Genomic DNA, 23,028 nt, shown 5'->3' with positions numbered 1-23,028 from the left:
CACACAGGTTGTTTTAGTATTTTATTGTTCTCTCAATCCAGCTGCAGACCCTCGCTTGGCAAAATAATAAACGCACAAGATACATACCCTCAGATGACCCGTCACGTCCCACGAGGTAATCCATCTGAAGGGGTTAATTATTTTACAGCCATGAGCTGCGCTAATGCACTCGCTCCTGTCTGTAATCCCCGGGTAATGAAGGAAATCTGAGTGATCTGTACTTACATTGAGTTGCGGTGATGCGCCCTCTGGTGGATGTTCTCATGAACTGCAGCCTTGGAAAAGTTCCCACGCTCGAGTTCATATGAGTTCATCCACCAGAGGGCGCATCAACGCAACTCAATGTAAATTGAAATACAGAATATATATATATATGTGTCTCAATGACATATATATATATACTGTATATATGTTTTCCCGAACATTTGAGCACATAAATCCATTAGATGTCGGTTTTGCAAGCTTGCGAGAAAATATCGGCATACGGATGCCATACGGATGTCACACGGATGTCACACGGATCATTTGATGCGAGGAAATCGCATCCTCGCACTGCACACGGATCACTGTTTTTGAAACATTTGTGCGATTCTCGGCCGTGAAAAACGGACAGTTTTTTTATACGTTAAGTGTGTCCCCGGCCTTATAATGAAAGCAAATTGCAAAAATGATTTAATCGCCAAGTAAATGCATTTAAGAAAAAAAAGTCTCCTCAAGGGATACCCCTTTAAATCCTCATACCCACGGCAGAATCCTGACCAGCCTCGGATATTTGCTGTGGAAATCCATGTTCGATTTGATGCCAATGTGTGAACATGGTTTAGCATTGCCAACCACAACCCCTACTGGGATTCTGGCACTTAAGTCTTTTGGCATCTTTATAGTAAAATTACGCCATAATATTGACTCTGTGCAAGTTCCATTGCGATCTAAGAAAGTAGGAAAATGAGAGAAATAAATCAAAATATTATTGCAAAAAGAAACCTCTTAATAAGCTGCATCCGTCACTGCTGACAATCTGTAATACACACACGTGACGATTAGGACGCCGCTTTATTTCCTGCCTGAAGCAACAGGATAGCTATAGATACCCTTGAGATTTTTGTGTTTAATTACCTATTTTATTTATTTTTTTGTCTTTCCGGTCTTAAAAAGAAATTCTTAGCAACAGTTTCACCTAGGGTGTCCTCAGTTTTGCAGTGAATTGGCGATCAGGCCCTTGGAAGGGCCACGTGGGCAATGCGTGGAGCTTTCTGTGCTTGAGGACAACACTGATGTTGTAGGGTGACATTGATGTTTGGGAAGGGGCAAGTGAAAAACTGCAGAGATAGGGGAAGGAGAAGGATGCACTAAAATGTCATTTATCGCCTATCCACAGGGTACATGTTAAGTGTTTGTTCCTGGGGGTCCCACTGATCAGACGCTTATTACCGATACTGTGGTCAGGTAGTAAATTATAGATCCTGTAGGCACACAACGCATATAGATCGCAGTGACAGTGCTCTCGTATTTGTGCTAGCCACAGTATCAGCCATAACTCTCCATTAAAGAGGTTGTCCAGCCTTGGGCTAGAAGTCTGCAGTCACTCTGTATGATTGCAGACTTGTGTGAATCCTCACATCTCACCGGTGCCAGGAGCGGGCGGTCATGTGACCGCAAGTATGTGATTTTCATACTTCCAGCCACATTCCGACTAGACTTGTCTGCACGTCTAGTCGGCACATGACTGCATATATGCAAATCGCGCTGGCACTGGAGAATCCAGGCTCGCGATGTGAGCATTCCTAAGTCTGCACCCTCTAACAATGCCAGGCATAGTACCCTCTTAAAAGTCACAGTAGCATCTTCATAATGACAGCCAAATATTATTACCAGCCATTGCGTGCCCCAATGCAAAACCTTCAACAGAGCCCCTAATTATCACTGATGTTTATTAGCATTGGTCTTTTCAGATGGGTCAAAAAAATCTCCAGGGCTTGGGTGCAATTGTCACCCCTGTACCTATTATAGTTACGCCCATCATCAGCCACAAACTATTGTAACTGCAAATTATTTCACTGCATGTTCCCCTTCAAGCAATAATGCCCCCTGCATGATCCCCTTCAAGCAATAATGCCCCCTGCATGATCCCCTTCAAGCAATAATGCCCTTCTAAGCAATGCCACTAGTTCCTCGTTCAATATAAGCCCAGTCCACCATCAGGCTTATACCGGGTCAGAAACCAACCCGGGTAGTGTATAATAACCAACCCTAGTTTGTGGACGTGGGGATTCATGAATCGAGATAAAAGAGCAGTCCAAGATTAATTTTGTATTTAATCGCCGAAAGGCGCAGTAGAAAGATACAGATATCCAAGAACAGTATACAAGTATACAATCAGGAATGTAGTACAAGTGTAGGATACAGATAGATTACAATTACCGTGTTATGTAGCATGTGACCACAGGGAGGCGCTGATGAGTCACAGGTCCAAATCTTTGTTGCGTGATTCTCTGGCCGCGTCAGCTAACAGGCCTCCTGCCAGTAGAAAAACTGAGTACAAAATGAGGAGCTGCCTATTAGCCCGTAGGCTGCTCCAACCCCTGGGCTGTGTAGTCTCTCTCCTCCTATATCTGAGAGCATGGTTTTCTGTCCAGAGCAGTGGATGCCCATAACTTTGTGCCCAAAGCTCTAAATGGGACGGCGGCAGCGCCATTGGGTTTTGTTGGATTTTATCTGTGCAGGGAGACCAAATGCGACTACCGTATTTAATTTCTGGTAGCTATGCTTTATAACTCAATTACGCAAAGTTCTAGAGGTGGCTGCATGGTATGGGCTTGTGGGGGAAGGAATGCAGATTCCGATTATGTGCTCGTCTGCGTTCAGAGATAATGCATTCTTTTATTACAGGTCATTTTCTAGATTCAATATCTCAGAGCCTAGTGCTGTTGAGCCTGGAATCTGTGGTGCCAATATGTCTGTGTGTCAGCCTGAGTCCAACAAAGGAAGCCAGTTGGCTGGTAACTGCAAAAGAGTTCACACCGCTGTGATAATTGCTGGACTTGGTGCTGGGGGACACAGGGTCTATGCCTTTTGACCCCCCTGGGGAGAGTTTCAAAGGCCTTTGTGCTCAAGCTAATAAAAAAAACCAAAACATTGGTCTGCCTTGTCCAAGAAAGTGCCTTCACTGTATAATGAGGTCCCAGTGTTTGATGTGTATTTGACTTCCCTTTTGGCCTGGGGGAATGCTAAAGGCGGGGGCTGAGTTTGGGAGCACGTATTTTGGGCCAATCTGTATCTGATAGTGAATTCCATCAGATATGAAAATGATATCAGATAATCACAAAGAGCTAGGGATGAAGGAAGTTAAGAGGTGAAACGCAGAGCTCAGGCCAATCCTGCGGTCACAGATTACTGACTTGGCTCCGGGGCTGGTTTCCTGTGAATCCATTCTCCTACGTCTAGAAATAACATTAAATACTTTCACTTTGGCATTGGTTTATTTAATCGGAGAGATCAAAAGGATCGGCCTCTGAAATTCGGCAGGCTGAATCGTTCTGTCCCCCAACGTCCTCTGTGGAGGAAGAGTTAGGAGGTCTCCATTCCCATTGCTGTCGGCTGACCCTGCCGATATCGGAGGATTTGGCTGACTTTAGTCTAATATGTTTGGGGGCCTTTAGTTCCATCTAAGCTAGAGAAATCCTAAACCATCACATTTAGAGACAAAAACCAGTCTGAGTATAAAACCTTTACGTTCTGCTGAGTGCTGGACTACATTTTGGATACATTCATAACGCAGGATTTGGCACCATATCCAGCACTATGTGCAAATATTTATGCTCAGGAGATAAAATATATATAATTCCATAAAAAGAACCGGAGATGGAAAAAAGAAACCCTAGCCTTAACCTCATGAGGATGAAAAATGGCACCTACGATATTAACACTCTCATGCCTATAGCCATTGTGTTCCCATAAGGTTTCATATAGCAGCTGATTTGCAGTTATCTCGCTCAGTTACAGCAGATGTTTTTGGTAGATATCTGCAGCGTTTCCCATATACTTTTTAATGGGGTGCAGCACATCGTTACTTCTCCAAATGGACCTGTAAGTTCATACCCACGAGACTCAGGGGTGTATCGGTCGGCATATATAGAGTTAGAGTGTGGCAGCACAGTGGCGCAGTGGTTAGCACTGCAGCGCTGGAGTCCTGGGTTCAAGTCCCACCAAGGACAACATCTGCAAGGAGTTTGTATGTTCTCTCCGTGTTCGTGTGGGTTTCCTCTGGGTTCTCCGGTTTCCTCCCACATTCCAAAGACATACTGATAGGGAATCTAGATTGTGAGCCCCATCGGGGACAGCAATGAAAATGTGTGCAAACTGTAAAGCGCTGCAGAATATGTTAGCGCTATATAAAAATAAAGATTATTATTATTATTAGTTACAAACTTCTCCCTTACCATCCTGGTGTGTTTCATTGATGGGGATGTTACTGTACTCGCAGATCTACATATACCAGCTCCATTATACTGACATAACTGTAAAGCTAGAAACGCAATAAAGTGGATCTGTCACGAAGTTTCACAATACAAACTGCGTAGATAATTATAGAGGTCTTATATAGAATGAGGCTGGTATACATATACAGTATGTCAGAATCAGTCACGTCCCTAGCTCCAAAGATTCGGGGCACGGGCCTTGCACTTTAAGAAGGTATGCAGAGGGCATTATCTCTTGAAGAAGGTACACAGAGGTCATTATTGCTTGTAGGAGACTTGCAGGGGGTATTATTGCTTAGAAGGGCATTATTGCTTGAAGGGGATCATGCAGGGGGCATTATTGCTTGAAGGGGAACATGCAGGGGACATTATTGTTTGAAGGGGAACATGCAGGGGGCATTATTGTTTGAAGGGGAACATGCAGGGGGCATTATTGTTTGAAGGGGAACATGCAGGGGGCATTATTGTTTGAAGGGAAACAGGCAGGGAGCATTATTGTTTGAAGGGGAACAAGCAGGGGGCATTATTGTTTGAAGGGGGACATGCAGGGGGCATTATTGTTTGAAGGGGGACATGCAGGGGGCATTATTGTTTGAAGGGGAACATGCAGGGGGCATTATTGTTTGAGGGGGAACATGCAGGGGGCATTATTGTTTGAAGGGGAACATGCAGGGGGTATTATTGTTTGAAGGGGAACATGCAGGGGGCATTATTGTTTGAAGGGGAACATGCAGTGGCATTATTGTTTGAAGGGGAACATGCAGTGGCATTATTGTTTGAAGGGTGGCATGCAGGGGGCATTATTGTTTGAAGGGGGACAAGCAGGGGGCATTATTGTTTGAAGGGGAACATGCAGGGGGCATTATTGTTTGAAGGGGGACATGCAGGGGGCATTATTGTTTGAAGGGGAACATGCAGGGGGCATTATTGTTTGAAGGGGAACATGCAGGGGGCATTATTGTTTGAAGGGGAACATGCAGTGGCATTATTGTTTGAAGGGTGGCATGCAGGGGGCATTATTGTTTGAAGGGGGACATGCAGGGGGCATTATTGTTTGAAGGGGGACATGCAGGGGGCATTATTGTTTGAAGGGGGACATGCAGGGGGCATTGTGGTTTGAAGAAGAACATGCAGGGGGCATTATTGTTTGAAGGGGAACATGCAGGGGGCATTATTGTTTGAAGGGGGCATGCAGGGGGCATTATTGTTTGAAGGGGAACATGCAGGAGGCATTATTGTTTGAAGGGGAACATGCAGGGGGCATTATTGTTTGAAGGGGGACATGCAGGGGGCATTATTGTTTGAAGGGGAACAAACAGGGGGCATTATTTTTTGATGTGAGACATGCAGGGGGCATTATTGTTTGAAGCGGAACATGCAGGGGGCATTATTGTTTGAAGGGGAACAAACAAGTGGCATTATTGTTTGATGTGGGACATGCAGGGGGCATTATTGTTTGAAGGGGAACATGCAGGGGGCATTATTGTTTGAAGGGGGACATGCAGGGGGCATTATTCTTTGAAGGGGAACATGCAGGGGGCATTATTGTTTGAAGGGGAACATGCAGGGGGCATTATTGTTTGAAGGGGAACATGCAGGGGGCATTATTGTTTGAAGGGGGACATGCAGAGGGGGCATTATTGCTTGAAGGGGATCATGCAGGGGGCATTATTGCTTGAAGGGGAACATGCAGGGGACATTATTGTTTGAAGGGGAACATGCAGGGGGCATTATTGTTTGAAGGGGAACATGCAGGGGGCATTATTGTTTGAAGGGGAACATGCAGGGGGCATTATTGTTTGAAGGGAAACAGGCAGGGGGCATTTTTGTTTGAAGTGGAACATGCAGGGGGCATTATTGTTTGAAGGGGAACATGCAGGGGGCATTATTGTTTGAAGGGGGACATGCAGGGGGCATTATTGTTTGAAGGGGAAAATGCAGTGGCATTATTGTTTGAAGGGGGCATGCAGGAGACATTGTTTTAAAAGGGGACATGCAGGGGGAATTATTGCTTGAAGGGGAACATGCAGGGGGCATTATTGTTTGATGGGGGACATGCAGGGGGCATTATTGTTTGATGGGGGACATGCAGGGGGCATTATTATTTGAAGAGGAACATGCTGGGGGCATTATTGTTTGAAGTGGATCATGCAGGGGGCATTATTGTTCGAATGGGAACATGCAGGGGGCATTATTGTTTGAAGGGGAACAGGCGGGGGCATTATTGTTTGAAGTGGAACATGCAGGGGGCATTATTGTTTGAAGGGGAACATGCAGGGGGCATTATTGCTTGAAGGGGGACATGCAGGGGGCATTATTGTTTGAAGGGGAACATGCAGTGGCATTATTGTTTGAAGGGGGCATGCAGGGGGCATTATTGTTTGAAGGGGAACATGCAGGAGACATAATTGTTTGAAGGGGGACATGCAGGGGGCATTATTGCTTGAAGGGGAACATGCAGGGGGCATTATTGTTTGATGGGGGACATGCAGGGGGCATTATTGCTTGAAGGGGAACATGCTGGGGGCATTATTGTTTGAAGTGGAACATGCAGGGGGCATTATTGTTCGAATGGGAACATGCAGGGGGCATTATTGTTTGAAGGGGAACAGGCAGGGGGCATTATTGTTTGAAGTGGAACATGCAGGGGGCATTATTGTTTGAAGGGGAACATGCAGGGGGCATTATTGTTTGAAGGGGAACATGCAGGGGGCATTATTGCTTGAAGGGGGACATATAGAGGCCATTATTGTTTGAAGGGGAATATGCAGTGGCATTATTGTTTGAAGGGGGCATTATTGTTTGAAGGGGAACATGCAGGAGACATTATTGTTTGAAGGGGGACATGCAGGGGGCATTATTGTTTGAAGGGGAACATGCAGGGGGCATTATTGTTTGAAGGGGAACATGCAGGGGGCATTATTGTTTGAAGTGGAACATGCAGGGGGCATTAATGTTTGAAGGGGAACATGCAGGGGGCATTGTTTGAAGGGGGACATGCAGGGGGCATTATTGTTTGAAGGGGGACATGCAGGGGGCATTATTGTTTGAAGGGGAACATGCAGTGGCATTATTGTTTGAAGGGTGGCATGCAGGGGGCATTATTGTTTGAAAGGGAACATTCAGGAGACATTATTGTTTGAAGGGGGACATACAGGGGCCATTATTGTTTGAAGGGGGACATGCAGGGGGCATTATTGTTTGAAGGGGAACAAGCAGGGGGCATTATTGTTTGAAGGAGGACATGCAGGGGGCATTATTGTTTGAAGGGGAACATGCAGGGGGCATTATTGTTTGAAGGGGGACATGCAGGGGGCATTATTGTTTGAAGGGGAACATGCAGGGGGCATTATTGTTTGAAGGGGAACATGCAGGGGGCATTATTGTTTGAAGGGGAACAAGCAGTGGCATTATTGTTTGAAGGGGAACATGCAGTGGCATTATTGTTTGAAGGGTGGCATGCAGGGGGCATTATTGTTTGAAGGGGAACATGCAGGGGGCATTATTGTTTGAAGGGGGACATGCAGGGGGCATTATTGTTTGAAGGGGAACATGCAGGGGGCATTATTGTTTGAAGGGGGACATGCAGGGGGCATTATTGTTTGAAAGGGAACATGCAGGGGGCATTATTGTTTGAAGGGTGGCATGCAGGGGGCATTGTTTGAAGGGGGACATGCAGGGGGCATTATTGTTTGAAGGGGAACATGCAGGGGGTATTATTGTTTGAAGGGGAACATGCAGGGGGCATTATTGTTTGAAGGGGGACATGCAGGGGGCATTATTGTTTGAAGGGGGACATGCAGGGGGCATTATTGTTTGAAGGGGAACATGCAGGAGACATTATTGTTTGAAGGGGGACATACAGAGGCCATTATTGTTTGAAGGGGAACATTAAGGGGGCATTATTGTTTGAAGGGGGACATGCAGGGGGCATTATTGTTTGAAGGGGAACATGCAAGGGGCATTGTTTGAAGGGGAACATGCAGGAGGCATTATTGTTTGAAGGGGGACATGCAGGGGGCATTATTTTTTGAAGTGGAACATGCAGAGGGCATTATTGTTTGAAGGGGAACATTCAGGGGGCATTATTGTTTGAAGGGGAACATGCAGGGGGCATTATTGTTTGAAGGGGAACATGCAGGAGGCATTATTGTTTGAAGGGGGACATGCAGGAGACATTATTGTTTGAAGGGGAACATGCAGGGGGCATTATTGTTTGAAGGGGGACATGCAGGGGGCATTATTGTTTGAAGGGGACATGCAGGGGGCATTATTGTTTGAAGGGGGACATACAGAGGCCATTATTGTTTGAAGGGGAACATTAAGGGGGCATTATTGTTTGAAGGGGGACATGCAGGGGGCATTATTGTTTGAAGGGGAACAGGCAGAGGGCATTATTGTTTGAAGTGGAACATGCAGGGGGCATTATTGTTTGAAGGGGAACATGCAGGGGGCATTATTGCTTGAAGGGGGACATATAGAGGCCATTATTGTTTGAAGGGGAATATGCAGTGGCATTATTGTTTGAAGGGGGCATTATTGTTTGAAGGGGAACATGCAGGAGACATTATTGTTTGAAGGGGGACATGCAGGGGGCATTATTGTTTGAAGGGGAACATGCAGGGGGCATTATTGTTTGAAGGGGAACATGCAGGGGGCATTATTGTTTGAAGTGGAACATGCAGGGGGCATTAATGTTTGAAGGGGAACATGCAGGGGGCATTGTTTGAAGGGGGACATGCAGGGGGCATTATTGTTTGAAGGGGGACATGCAGGGGGCATTATTGTTTGAAGGGGAACATGCAGTGGCATTATTGTTTGAAGGGTGGCATGCAGGGGGCATTATTGTTTGAAAGGGAACATTCAGGAGACATTATTGTTTGAAGGGGGACATACAGGGGCCATTATTGTTTGAAGGGGGACATGCAGGGGGCATTATTGTTTGAAGGGGAACAAGCAGGGGGCATTATTGTTTGAAGGAGGACATGCAGGGGGCATTATTGTTTGAAGGGGAACATGCAGGGGGCATTATTGTTTGAAGGGGGACATGCAGGGGGCATTATTGTTTGAAGGGGAACATGCAGGGGGCATTATTGTTTGAAGGGGAACATGCAGGGGGCATTATTGTTTGAAGGGGAACAAGCAGTGGCATTATTGTTTGAAGGGGAACATGCAGTGGCATTATTGTTTGAAGGGTGGCATGCAGGGGGCATTATTGTTTGAAGGGGAACATGCAGGGGGCATTATTGTTTGAAGGGGGACATGCAGGGGGCATTATTGTTTGAAAGGGAACATGCAGGGGGCATTATTGTTTGAAGGGTGGCATGCAGGGGGCATTGTTTGAAGGGGGACATGCAGGGGGCATTATTGTTTGAAGGGGAACATGCAGGGGGTATTATTGTTTGAAGGGGAACATGCAGGGGGCATTATTGTTTGAAGGGGGACATGCAGGGGGCATTATTGTTTGAAGGGGGACATGCAGGGGGCATTATTGTTTGAAGGGGAACATGCAGGAGACATTATTGTTTGAAGGGGGACATACAGAGGCCATTATTGTTTGAAGGGGAACATTAAGGGGGCATTATTGTTTGAAGGGGGACATGCAGGGGGCATTATTGTTTGAAGGGGAACATGCAAGGGGCATTGTTTGAAGGGGAACATGCAGGAGGCATTATTGTTTGAAGGGGGACATGCAGGGGGCATTATTTTTTGAAGTGGAACATGCAGAGGGCATTATTGTTTGAAGGGGAACATTCAGGGGGCATTATTGTTTGAAGGGGAACATGCAGGGGGCATTATTGTTTGAAGGGGAACATGCAGGAGGCATTATTGTTTGAAGGGGGACATGCAGGAGACATTATTGTTTGAAGGGGAACATGCAGGGGGCATTATTGTTTGAAGGGGGACATGCAGGGGGCATTATTGTTTGAAGGGGACATGCAGGGGGCATTATTGTTTGAAGTGGAACATGCAGGGGGCATTATTGTTTGAAGGGGAACATGCAGGGGGCATTATTGTTTGAAGGGGGAAATGCAGGGGGCATTATTGTTTGAAGGGGAACATGCAGGAGACATTATTGTTTGAAGGGGGACATACAGAGGCCATTATTGTTTGAAGGGGAACATTAAGGGGGCATTATTGTTTGAAGGGGAACATGCAAGGGGCATTGTTTGAAGGGGAACATGCAGGAGGCATTATTGTTTGAAGGGGGACATGCAGGGGGCATTATTTTTTGAAGTGGAACATGCAGGGGGCATTATTGTTTGAAGGGGAACATTCAGGGGGCATTATTGTTTGAAGGGGAACATGCAGGAGGCATTATTGTTTGAAGGGGAACATGCAGGGGGCATTATTGCTTGAAGGGGGACATGCAGGGGGCATTATTGTTTGAAGGGGAACATGCAGTGGCATTATTGTTTGAAGGGGGCATGCAGGGGGCATTATTGTTTGAAGGGGAACATGCAGGAGACATAATTGTTTGAAGGGGGACATGCAGGGGGCATTATTTCTTGAAGGGGAACATGCAGGGGGCATTATTGTTTGATGGGGGACATGCAGGGGGCATTATTGCTTGAAGGGGAACATGCTGGGGGCATTATTGTTTGAAGTGGAACATGCAGGGGGCATTATTGTTTGAAGGGGAACAGGCAGGGGGCATTATTGTTTGAAGGGGAACATGCAGGGGGCATTATTGTTTGAAGGGGAACATGCAGGGGGCATTATTGTTTGAAGGGGAACAAGCAGTGGCATTATTGTTTGAAGGGGAACATGCAGTGGCATTATTGTTTGAAGGGTGGCATGCAGGGGGCATTATTGTTTGAAGGGGAACATGCAGGGGGCATTATTGTTTGAAGGGGGACATGCAGGGGGCATTATTGTTTGAAGGGGAACATGCAGGGGGCATTATTGTTTGAAGGGGGACATGCAGGGGGCATTATTGTTTGAAGGGGAACATGCAGGGGGCATTATTGTTTGAAGGGTGGCATGCTGCAGGGGGCATTGTTTGAAGGGGGACATGCAGGGGGCATTATTGTTTGAAGGGGAACATGCAGGGGGTATTATTGTTTGAAGGGGAACATGCAGGGGGCATTATTGTTTGAAGGGGGACATGCAGGGGGCATTATTGTTTGAAGGGGACATGCAGGGGGCATTATTGTTTAAAGTGGAACATGCAAGGGGCATTATTGTTTGAAGGGGAACATGCAGGGGGCATTATTGTTTGAAGGGGGACATGCAGGGGGCATTATTGTTTGAAGGGGAACATGCAAGGGGCATTGTTTGAAGGGGAACATGCAGGAGGCATTATTGTTTGAAGGGGGACATGCAGGGGGCATTATTTTTTTGAAGTGGAACATGCAGAGGGCATTATTGTTTGAAGGGGAACATTCAGGGGGCATTATTGTTTGAAGGGGAACATGCAGGAGGCATTATTGTTTGAAGGGGGACATGCAGGAGACATTATTGTTTGAAGGGGAACATGCAGGGGGCATTATTGTTTGAAGGGGGACATGCAGGGGGCATTATTGTTTGAAGGGGACATGCAGGGGGCATTATTGTTTGAAGTGGAACATGCAGGGGGCATTATTGTTTGAAGGGGAACATGCAGGGGGCATTATTGTTTGAAGGGGGACATGCAGGGGGCATTATTGTTTGCAGGGGAACATGCAGGAGACATTATTGTTTGAAGGGGGACATACAGAGGCCATTATTGTTTGAAGGGGAACATTAAGGGGGCATTATTGTTTGAAGGGGAACATGCAAGGGGCATTGTTTGAAGGGGAACATGCAGGAGGCATTATTGTTTGAAGGGGGACATGCAGGGGGCATTATTTTTTGAAGTGGAACATGCAGGGGGCATTATTGTTTGAAGGGGAACATTCAGGGGGCATTATTGTTTGAAGGGGAACATGCAGGAGGCATTATTGTTTGAAGGGGAACATGCAGGGGGCATTATTGCTTGAAGGGGGACATGCAGGGGGCATTATTGTTTGAAGGGGAACATGCAGTGGCATTATTGTTTGAAGGGGGCATGCAGGGGGCATTATTGTTTGAAGGGGAACATGCAGGAGACATAATTGTTTGAAGGGGGACATGCAGGGGGCATTATTGCTTGAAGGGGAACATGCAGGGGGCATTATTGTTTGATGGGGGACATGCAGGGGGCATTATTGCTTGAAGGGGAACATGCTGGGGGCATTATTGTTTGAAGTGGAACATGCAGGGGGCATTATTGTTCGAATGGGAACATGCAGGGGGCATTATTGTTTGAAGAGGAACAGGCAGGGGGCATTATTGTTTGAAGGGGAACATGCAGGGGGCATTATTGTTTGAAGGGGAACATGCAGGGGGCATTATTGTTTGAAGGGGAACAAGCAGTGGCATTATTGTTTGAAGGGGAACATGCAGTGGCATTATTGTTTGAAGGGTGGCATGCAGGGGGCATTATTGTTTGAAGGGGAACATGCAGGGGGCATTACTGTTTGAAGGGGGACATGCAGGGGGCATTATTGTTTGAAGGGGAACATGCAGGGGGCATTATTGTTTGAAGGGGAACATGCAGGAGGCATTATTGTTTGAAGGGGGACATGCAGGAGACATTATTGTTTGAAGGGGAACATGCAGGGGGCATTATTGTTTGAAGGGGGACATGCAGGGGGCATTATTGTTTGAAGGGGACATGCAGGGGGCATTATTGTTTGAAGGGGGACATGCAGGGGGCATTATTGTTTGAAGGGGACATGCAGGGGGCATTATTGTTTGAAGTGGAACATGCAGGGGGCATTATTGTTTAAAGGGGAACATGCAGGGGGCATTATTGTTTGAAGGGGAACATGCAGGAGACATTATTGTTTGAAGGGGGACATACAGAGGCCATTATTGTTTGAAGGGGAACATTAAGGGGGCATTATTGTTTGAAGGGGAACATGCAAGGGGCATTGTTTGAAGTGGAACATGCAGGGGGCATTATTGTTCGAATGGGAACATGCAGGGGGCATTATTGTTTGAAGAGGAACAGGCAGGGGGCATTATTGTTTGAAGGGGAACATGCAGGGGGCATTATTGTTTGAAGGGGAACATGCAGGGGGCATTATTGTTTGAAGGGGAACAAGCAGTGGCATTATTGTTTGAAGGGGAACATGCAGTGGCATTATTGTTTGAAGGGTGGCATGCAGGGGGCATTATTGTTTGAAGGGGAACATGCAGGGGGCATTATTGTTTGAAGGGGGACATGCAGGGGGCATTATTGTTTGAAGGGGAACATGCAGGGGGCATTATTGTTTGAAGGGGAACATGCAGGAGGCATTATTGTTTGAAGGGGGACATGCAGGAGACATTATTGTTTGAAGGGGAACATGCAGGGGGCATTATTGTTTGAAGGGGGACATGCAGGGGGCATTATTGTTTGAAGGGGACATGCAGGGGGCATTATTGTTTGAAGGGGGACATGCAGGGGGCATTATTGTTTGAAGGGGACATGCAGGGGGCATTATTGTTTGAAGTGGAACATGCAGGGGGCATTATTGTTTAAAGGGGAACATGCAGGGGGCATTATTGTTTGAAGGGGGACATGCAGGGGGCATTATTGTTTGAAGGGGAACATGCAGGAGACATTATTGTTTGAAGGGGGACATACAGAGGCCATTATTGTTTGAAGGGGAACATTAAGGGGGCATTATTGTTTGAAGGGGAACATGCAAGGGGCATTGTTTGAAGGGGAACATGCAGGAGGCATTATTGTTTGAAGGGGGACATGCAGGGGGCATTATCTTTTGAAGTGGAACATGCAGGGGGCATTATTGTTTGAAGGGGAACATTCAGGGGGCATTATTGTTTGAAGGGGAACATGCAGGAGGCATTATTGTTTGAAGGGGAACATGCAGGGGGCATTATTGCTTGAAGGGGGACATGCAGGGGGCATTATTGTTTGAAGGGGAACATGCAGTGGCATTATTGTTTGAAGGGGGCATGCAGGGGGCATTATTGTTTGAAGGGGAACATGCAGGAGACATAATTGTTTGAAGGGGGACATGCAGGGGGCATTATTGCTTGAAGGGGAACATGCAGGGGGCATTATTGTTTGATGGGGGACATGCAGGGGGCATTATTGCTTGAAGGGGAACATGCTGGGGGCATTATTGTTTGAAGTGGAACATGCAGGGGGCATTATTGTTCGAATGGGAACATGCAGGGGGCATTATTGTTTGAAGGGGAACAGGCAGGGGGCATTATTGTTTGAAGGGGAACATGCAGGAGACATTATTGTTTGAAGGGGGACATACAGAGGCCATTATTGTTTGAAGGGGAACATTAAGGGGGCATTATTGTTTGAAGGGGGACATGCAGGGGGCATTATTGTTTGAAGGGGAAGTAAGGATAGCAATTGGATTAAAACGTAACCTTTAATAGGTATATGTTAAAAAAAAAAACATACAACATATAAACCAGGGAAGGACACCCGTGTATATCAGTGACCCTAACCAACACAACAAGGGGGAAGAAACACAATTACAAAAAAACACATTAAAATACTGACAGTACTCTGGGCTCCAAATACTATTGAAATAGTGGTCAAAAGGCCGTTTGACTGTACGGCCAAACAATGGTATGCTTCAAGAACAAAATACCAAACTGCATATCAATAAATGCACTCATGTAAGGGCCACTGTGAACCATACATGGTAACCTCAATATGTATGTCCAATTATATCTTAGGTGTGTTATCGCACAAAAGAGGAAAAACAAGCACAACCATGTAAATGTAGACTCACTCTATTATTCCTCTATTACACCGAAGAAGTATCCTAATACTCTTATTCATATGTCATATGCAAGATATAATGTAACATGAAACTCATGAAAATCAAAAATGATCAAATAAGTGGCTATAACGGTGCAGTGTATATTGGACACCACCAGAGACTGCAGTGTCAGTAAACTAGCAGCATGTATCTAAGAGGCATATAATAGACCCGAAATCACCATATCAAATAGCACATACGGGACCCCAATGCCACATGAGCGCATTTTATGAGCATCCCCTTTGTGTATAGTGGTGCGGTCTCACTCTTTATGGCCCAAGCCTAGTTGTCCTAGGACGGCCTTTATTGTGCCACTTTTACTTGCGGTGCTTTAACATGAAAAGATCTCACCCGAAAATGGAGAAGGTCAACTCTTCCTTCAAAAAGTGAGCAAGCCTCTATCTGAGTCGGCGTCTCCCGACGCGTTTCGTCCGATGGGACTCATCAGGGGAGTCTGAGAACCTATGTCTGCCGCTTTACAGGTCTCCCCGCTTCTGTGTCATAAATAATCTCAAGCACGGAGGCGCGTACCTTAGGCCCCGCCCTCGGCGTGTGACGAGCCTCCTGTGCTTTGTCTGATACTTCCGGTTAAACGGAGCCTCCGTGCGGACTACAGCGTCAGTTACCATGGAGACAGGACGCTGAAAACTCCGCTCCACGGTATGGCGCCGTCCGACACGATATCTTTTGGGGCTCCATGTCGGAATATTGTATCGATATGACTCCAAAACAAATGGGTCACTATATATGCGAACACTGTAAGAACCGTGCCAAAGTATATAAAATGCACGATGTTCATGCGCCGCATATAAATGGATGGACAGGTTGTTCAAAAAATGTCCTATCCGCCCAATGATATGATCTGGTGTTAAATGGACTACTTATATAGACTCATACTACTGGGTTCAAAAAAGAACAGATGTATTATTCTATTGGAAACTCATGAATACTCAATTCAAACAGAAGAGATCATGATTGAGCTATGGTTGCGTCATATAACCTAATTGAGTGAAGTCAAAAGTACCTATACATGATGTATCGGATCCCTGATGGTGGGGCCCCCAATAGAAAACCATCGGAAAGGAGGAGAAGGAGAAAAAGGGGGGGGGAAAAAAAAAATTATTGATACCCGGGAGGGATATACACAAAGGCACGCCATTTATCATAAGAGAGTACCAGACACCACCTGACCCATGGATCAATGACTTAACAAGAAATGAAGGAAGGCTCCCTATTGTGCCCTATCCTAGTGACCTATCTTCCTGTAACCTGCCTATCGCGGAGGTTGGCACCCATTATTACAAAACTCTCTTGAAAGATTTCAATATCACCTAAAAGATAAAAAGCATAAATTCTTTATTAGAGATCTACAGGAATTTAAAGAGAACAAAGCATACTCCTTTTCCACAGCCAGATTTAATCGGAGAGTGGAGACAGATATCTCCTCCTCGGAAGCTGAATTTTCGGACAGCGACACACGGCCAGGCGGACAGAGAGGTAGGGGAAGGGGAAAGGGTAGAGGCAGTGGCTGGGGTCGTGGCAGTAACAAAAAATCCCCCCCAAGAAATAGTTTTTTAGAACTAAGTTACCCGCTCAGGAATCGCACAAATCCTCCGACATGAACCTACAGGTCATTAATTTATCATCCAGACCTCTTAATACAGAAGAAATACATCTATTGAGTAAAGGTCTGTCATTTGTCCCCACTTCAGATATGGATTTATTTGAGGTTGTCAAAGATCTTAACTTATTTGGGAGACGATTAAAGTGGAAAAAGTTTTTCCTGAAGGAGGATAGGAAACAGTGTACGGAATTGGGCATCTCGGATGATTTGCTCCAGGATGTGCAAATGTTATTCCATTTGAGTGATCCCATCCCCAATCAGGACGGTGCAGGCCCCTTTACTGATTTAAGAAATAAGAGTTCTAGGATGCCCCCACCGATGGGTGACCTTGGTTCAATTGACATCTTCCTCAATTTGGTGACTGAAGACATCATGAAATTATCAGAGAATAAGAGCAGAGGACGTTTTAACCTGTCCAGAAGTGAAATGGCATGTCTTTGCAAATTGGAAAAAGATCACAGTATCACAATTAAACCCTCTGATAAAGGGGGAAATGTGGTAATCATGAATACTGCTGATTACCGTACAATGTGCCTCTCACTTCTGAACAGGAGGGACGAATACAGGGTTTTGAGTCACAATCCGATGGGCTCTTTTGTTTTGGAGTTGAGTGCCATGGTTGAAGGTGCCTTTGTCGATGGAGTGGTGGGGAAGGAGGAGAAGGAGTATCTGGTACCAAAAAATCCGGTCATTCCCACTTTTTATTGTCTCCCTAAAATACACAAAGGCACGTCTCCTTTAAAAGGAAGGCCCATAGTCTCGGGTAACAACAGTCTTACAGAAAGACTCGGGATATATGTAGACAAAATTCTCAAACCTTTTGTTTATGCATTGAACTCCTTTGTACGGGACACCACCGACCTTTTGGGTAAATTGGACGGGGTTTACTTGGAAGATAATATGATACTAGCCAGCATAGATGTGGAGGCATTATATTCATCAATCCCACACGACAAAGGGCTATTGGCAGTCAATTACTTCCTTAGTACCAGGGGTATGCAATATGACAGACACAATAAATTTGTACTGGAAGCACTGGAATTTTGCCTTACCAGAAACGTGTTTGTCTTTGACCACAAGTACTTCCACCAGCTCAGGGGCACTGCGATGGGTAGCCCTTGTGCACCCTCGTATGCAAATTTGCTCCTGGGCTGGTGGGAGGAAAGGATGGTCTTTGGTGACTCAACCCTCAGTTCTGATGAGAGGATAATATTGTGGCTAAGGTACATTGACGATGTGCTGGTCATTTGGAGAGGGGACATTGTTGATTTTGGTAACTTTGTGGAGGGCCTGAATGTAAATGATGTGGGCCTTCACTTCACTTATGAGGCAAGTCCAACGAAATTGGCGTTCTTAGATATATGTATAGAAAGAAGTAGGACTGGAGCTATTACTACCAAAACCCATAGGAAAGAGACAGCCACCAATTCTCTCCTTCGCTGGGAGAGTAATCATCCGGTCCCACTGAAAAAAGGAATCCCCAAGGGCCAGTACCTGAGAATTCGGAGGAATTGCTCAGATGACAGCTCTTTCCATGAACAGGCCAATGATCTTCGTGACAGGTTCCGAGACAGGGGTTATCCGGAGGAGGTGTTAAAAAAGGCCTATAAAGAAACTATAAGACAAGAAAGAAAGGATTTATTAACACCAAAAATGAAGCCAGATAAGGACACCCAGATCCGATTTATTACAACGTACTGTAACGGGGCCAATAATATCAGAGACATTTTCCATAGGCATTGGCCAATTCTTTTGATGGACAGAGACATAAAGAGCCACGTGTCCCTGTACCCACAGATCACGTATCGAAAGGGGAAGTCTCTGGGGGACAGATTGGTCCACAGCCATTATGATTCTAAAACTAACTTGAATCCACACCTGGATCGTGTCATAGGCTGCTTCAGGTGTGGCAACTGCAAGGCTTGTGCTTCCATCCTGACCACTAAAAAATTCACCGGTAATGTAACGGGTACCACTTACTCCATTCGGCATTTCATTAACTGCCGCACAAAGGGCGTCATATATAAAGCCACCTGTGAATGTGGTGTGGAGTATGTGGGAAAAACCAAACGGGAATTTCGGAAAAGGGTATGTGAGCACCTTCGAGACATCGCAAACAAGAGAGAAACACCAGTTGCAACCCATATGAACTCCGTTCATCAGGGAGACCTGAAAAAGATTATGTTTGTGGGTATAGATAAAATTGTACCCCCGGTACGAGGAGGGGACTGGGACAGGTTAATTCTTCAGAAAGAAAGCAGATGGATTTTCTATCTAAAAACGGTCCAACCAGCAGGACTAAACGAGTTACAGCCCTACAACTGCTTTTTATAGACTGTCCCAGTCTCCTTCATCTCCCGTTCTGCATCATACAAGCTCTATAACTCCCTTTTACATTCAGCTCTAGTCCCACTTATCTCCCCTTTGTGCACTAAACAAGCCTCCCATTGAGGCAATAGGGACATCAAGGGAGGGTGAGCCGTCGAGGAGTGGGGGCGCCAATGCGAAAGGTTTTCTAGGGTGCCAACCCCCGCGCTAGGCAGGATCATAGACATGTTCATTCCTTTGTAGGCACATTTTTTTTCCTCCTGCTATCTATATATCAGGCATCAAATTTGAACATACATAATTGCCTTCCTCCCTGCCTGTCCTAAATAGGGACAATAGGGACAGATAGTTAGGGACAGCCGCCGCCGAGTGGGGGCGCCATATGCGCAGGATCTTTTTAGGGTGCCAACCTCCGCGATAGGCAGGTTACAGGAAGATAGGTCACTAGGATAGGGCACAATAGGGAGCCTTCCTTCATTTCTTGTTAAGTCATTGATCCATGGGTCAGGTGGTGTCTGGTACTCTCTTATGATAAATGGCGTGCCTTTGTGTATATCCCTCCCGGGTATCAATAATTTTTTTTTCCCCCCCCCCTTTTTCTCCTTCTCCTCCTTTCCGATGGTTTTCTATTGGGGGCCCCACCATCAGGGGTCCGATACATCATGTATAGGTACTTTTGACTTCACTCAATTAGGTTATATGACGCAACCATAGCTCAATCATGATCTCTTCTGTTTGAATTGAGTATTCATGAGTTTCCAATAGAATAATACATCTGTTCTTTTTTGAACCCAGTAGTATGAGTCTATATAAGTAGTCCATTTAACACCAGATCATATCATTGGGCGGATAGGACATTTTTTGAACAACCTGTCCATCCATTTATATGCGGCGCATGAACATCGTGCATTTTATATACTTTGGCACGGTTCTTACAGTGTTCGCATATATAGTGACCCATTTGTTTTGGAGTCATATCGATACAATATTCCGACATGGAGCCCCAAAAGATATCGTGTCGGACGGCGCCATACCGTGGAGCGGAGTTTTCAGCGTCCTGTCTCCATGGTAACTGACGCTGTAGTCCGCACGGAGGCTCCGTTTAACCGGAAGTATCAGACAAAGCACAGGAGGCTCGTCACACGCCGAGGGCGGGGCCTAAGGTACGCGCCTCCGTGCTTGAGATTATTTATGACACAGAAGCGGGGAGACCTGTAAAGCGGCAGACATAGGTTCTCAGACTCCCCTGATGAGTCCCATCGGACGAAACGCGTCGGGAGACGCCGACTCAGATAGAGGCTTGCTCACTTTTTGAAGGAAGAGTTGACCTTCTCCATTTTCGGGTGAGATCTTTTCATGTTAAAGCACCGCAAGTAAAAGTGGCACAATAAAGGCCGTCCTAGGACAACTAGGCTTGGGCCATAAAGAGTGAGACCGCACCACTATACACAAAGGGGATGCTCATAAAATGCGCTCATGTGGCATTGGGGTCCCGTATGTGCTATTTGATATGGTGATTTCGGGTCTATTATATGCCTCTTAGATACATGCTGCTAGTTTACTGACACTGCAGTCTCTGGTGGTGTCCAATATACACTGCACCGTTATAGCCACTTATTTGATCATTTTTGATTTTCATGAGTTTCATGTTACATTATATCTTGCATATGACATATGAATAAGAGTATTAGGATACTTCTTCGGTGTAATAGAGGAATAATAGAGTGAGTCTACATTTACATGGTTGTGCTTGTTTTTCCTCTTTTGTGCGATAACACACCTAAGATATAATTGGACATACATATTGAGGTTACCATGTATGGTTCACAGTGGCCCTTACATGAGTGCATTTATTGATATGCAGTTTGGTATTTTGTTCTTGAAGCATACCATTGTTTGGCCGTACAGTCAAACGGCCTTTTGACCACTATTTCAATAGTATTTGGAGCCCAGAGTACTGTCAGTATTTTAATGTGTTTTTTTGTAATTGTGTTTCTTCCCCCTTGTTGTGTTGGTTAGGGTCACTGATATACACGGGTGTCCTTCCCTGGTTTATATGTTGTATGTTTTTTTTTAACATATACCTATTAAAGGTTACGTTTTAATCCAATTGCTATCCTTACATTATATTTATTTGGATTTAAGCCTAGCTTCTATATACATTGTTTGAAGGGGAACATGCAAGGGGCATTGTTTGAAGGGGAACATGCAGGAGGCATTATTGTTTGAAGGGGGACATGCAGGGGGCATTATTTTTTGAATTGGAACATGCAGGGGGCATTATTGTTTGAAGGGGAACATTCAGGGGGCATTATTGTTTGAAGGGGAACATGCAGGAGGCATTATTGTTTGAAGGGGGGCATGCAGGGGGCATTATTGTTTGAAGGGGAACATGCAGGAGGCATTATTGTTTGAAGGGGGACATGCAGGAGACATTGTTTGAAGGGGGACATGCAGGGGGCATTATTGTTTGAAGGGGAACAAGCAGGGGGCATTATTGTTTGATGTGGGACATGCAGGGGGCATTATTGTTTGAAGGGGAACATGCAGGGGGCATTATTGTTTGAAGGGGGACATGCAGGGGGCATTATTGTTTGAAGGGGAACATGCAGGGGGCATTATTGTTTGAAGGGGAACATGCAGGGGGCATTATTGTTTGAAGGGGAACATTCAGGGGGCATTATTGTTTGCAGGGGAACATGCAGGAGGCATTATTGTTTGAAGGGGGGCATGCAGGGGGCATTATTGTTTGAAGGGGAACATGCAGGAGGCATTATTGTTTGAAGGGGTACATGCAGGAGACATTGTTTGAAGGGGGACATGCAGGGGGCATTATTGTTTGAAGGGGGACATGCAGGGGGCATTATTGTTTGAAGGGGAACAAGCAGGGGGCATTATTGTTTGATGTGGGACATGCAGGGGGCATTATTGTTTGAAGGGGAACATGCAGGGGGCATTATTGTTTGAAGGGGAACATGCAGGGGGCATTATTGTTTGAAGGGGAACATGCAGGGGGCATTATTGCTTGATGGGGGTCATGCAGGGGGCATTATTGTTTGAAGGGGAACATGCAGGGGGCATTATTGTTTGAAGGGGGACATGCAGGGGGTATTATTGTTTGAAGGGGAACATGCAGGGGGCATTATTGTTTGAAGGGGAACATGCAGGGGGCATTATTGTTTGAAGGGGAACATGCAGGGGGCATTATTGTTTGAAGGGGAACATTAAGGGGGCATTATTGTTTGAAGGGGGACATGCAGGGGGCATTATTGTTTGAAGGGGAACATGCAGGGGGCATTATTGTTTGAAGGGGGACATGAAGGGGGCATTATTGTTTGAAGGGGAACATGCAGGGGGCATTATTGTTTGAAGGGGGACATGCAGGGGGCATTATTGTTTGAAGGGGAACATGCAGGGGGCATTATTGTTTGAAGGGGGACATGAAGGGGGCATTATTGTTTGAAGGGGAACATGCAGGGGGCATTATTGTTTGAAGGGGAACATGCAGGGGGCATTATTGTTTGAAGGGGAACATGCAGGGGGCATTATTGCTTGATGGGGATCATGCAGGGGGCATTATTGTTTGAAGGGGAACATGCAGGGGGCATTATTGTTTGAAGGGGGACATGCAGGGGGTATTATTGTTTGAAGGGGAACGTGCAGGGGGCATTATTGTTTGAAGGGGAACATGCAGGGGGCATTATTGCTTGAAAAAATGAAATATAATGATTTCATGCCATGTTATGCAACAGAAGTCCACTACTAAGGAGATCTTGAGCGATCTCCCTTCAGATCTCGT

General features: G+C 45.8%; 1 long non-coding RNA gene across 1 annotated transcript in view; it reads left to right on the top strand.

Annotated features, from left to right (window-relative positions):
• The window catches only part of LOC143807113 (uncharacterized), a 135,296-nt gene that overhangs the window by 24,140 nt on the left and 88,128 nt on the right, over positions 1-23,028 (top strand). The gene's annotated exons all lie outside the window — the stretch shown is intronic.

This window comes from Ranitomeya variabilis, chromosome 2 (genome assembly GCF_051348905.1).
Source record: "Ranitomeya variabilis isolate aRanVar5 chromosome 2, aRanVar5.hap1, whole genome shotgun sequence".
Taxonomy (NCBI): Eukaryota; Metazoa; Chordata; class Amphibia; order Anura; family Dendrobatidae; genus Ranitomeya; species Ranitomeya variabilis.
The sequence above is the reverse complement of the archived record's forward strand: the minus strand, read 5'-3'. Positions and strand labels throughout refer to the sequence as shown.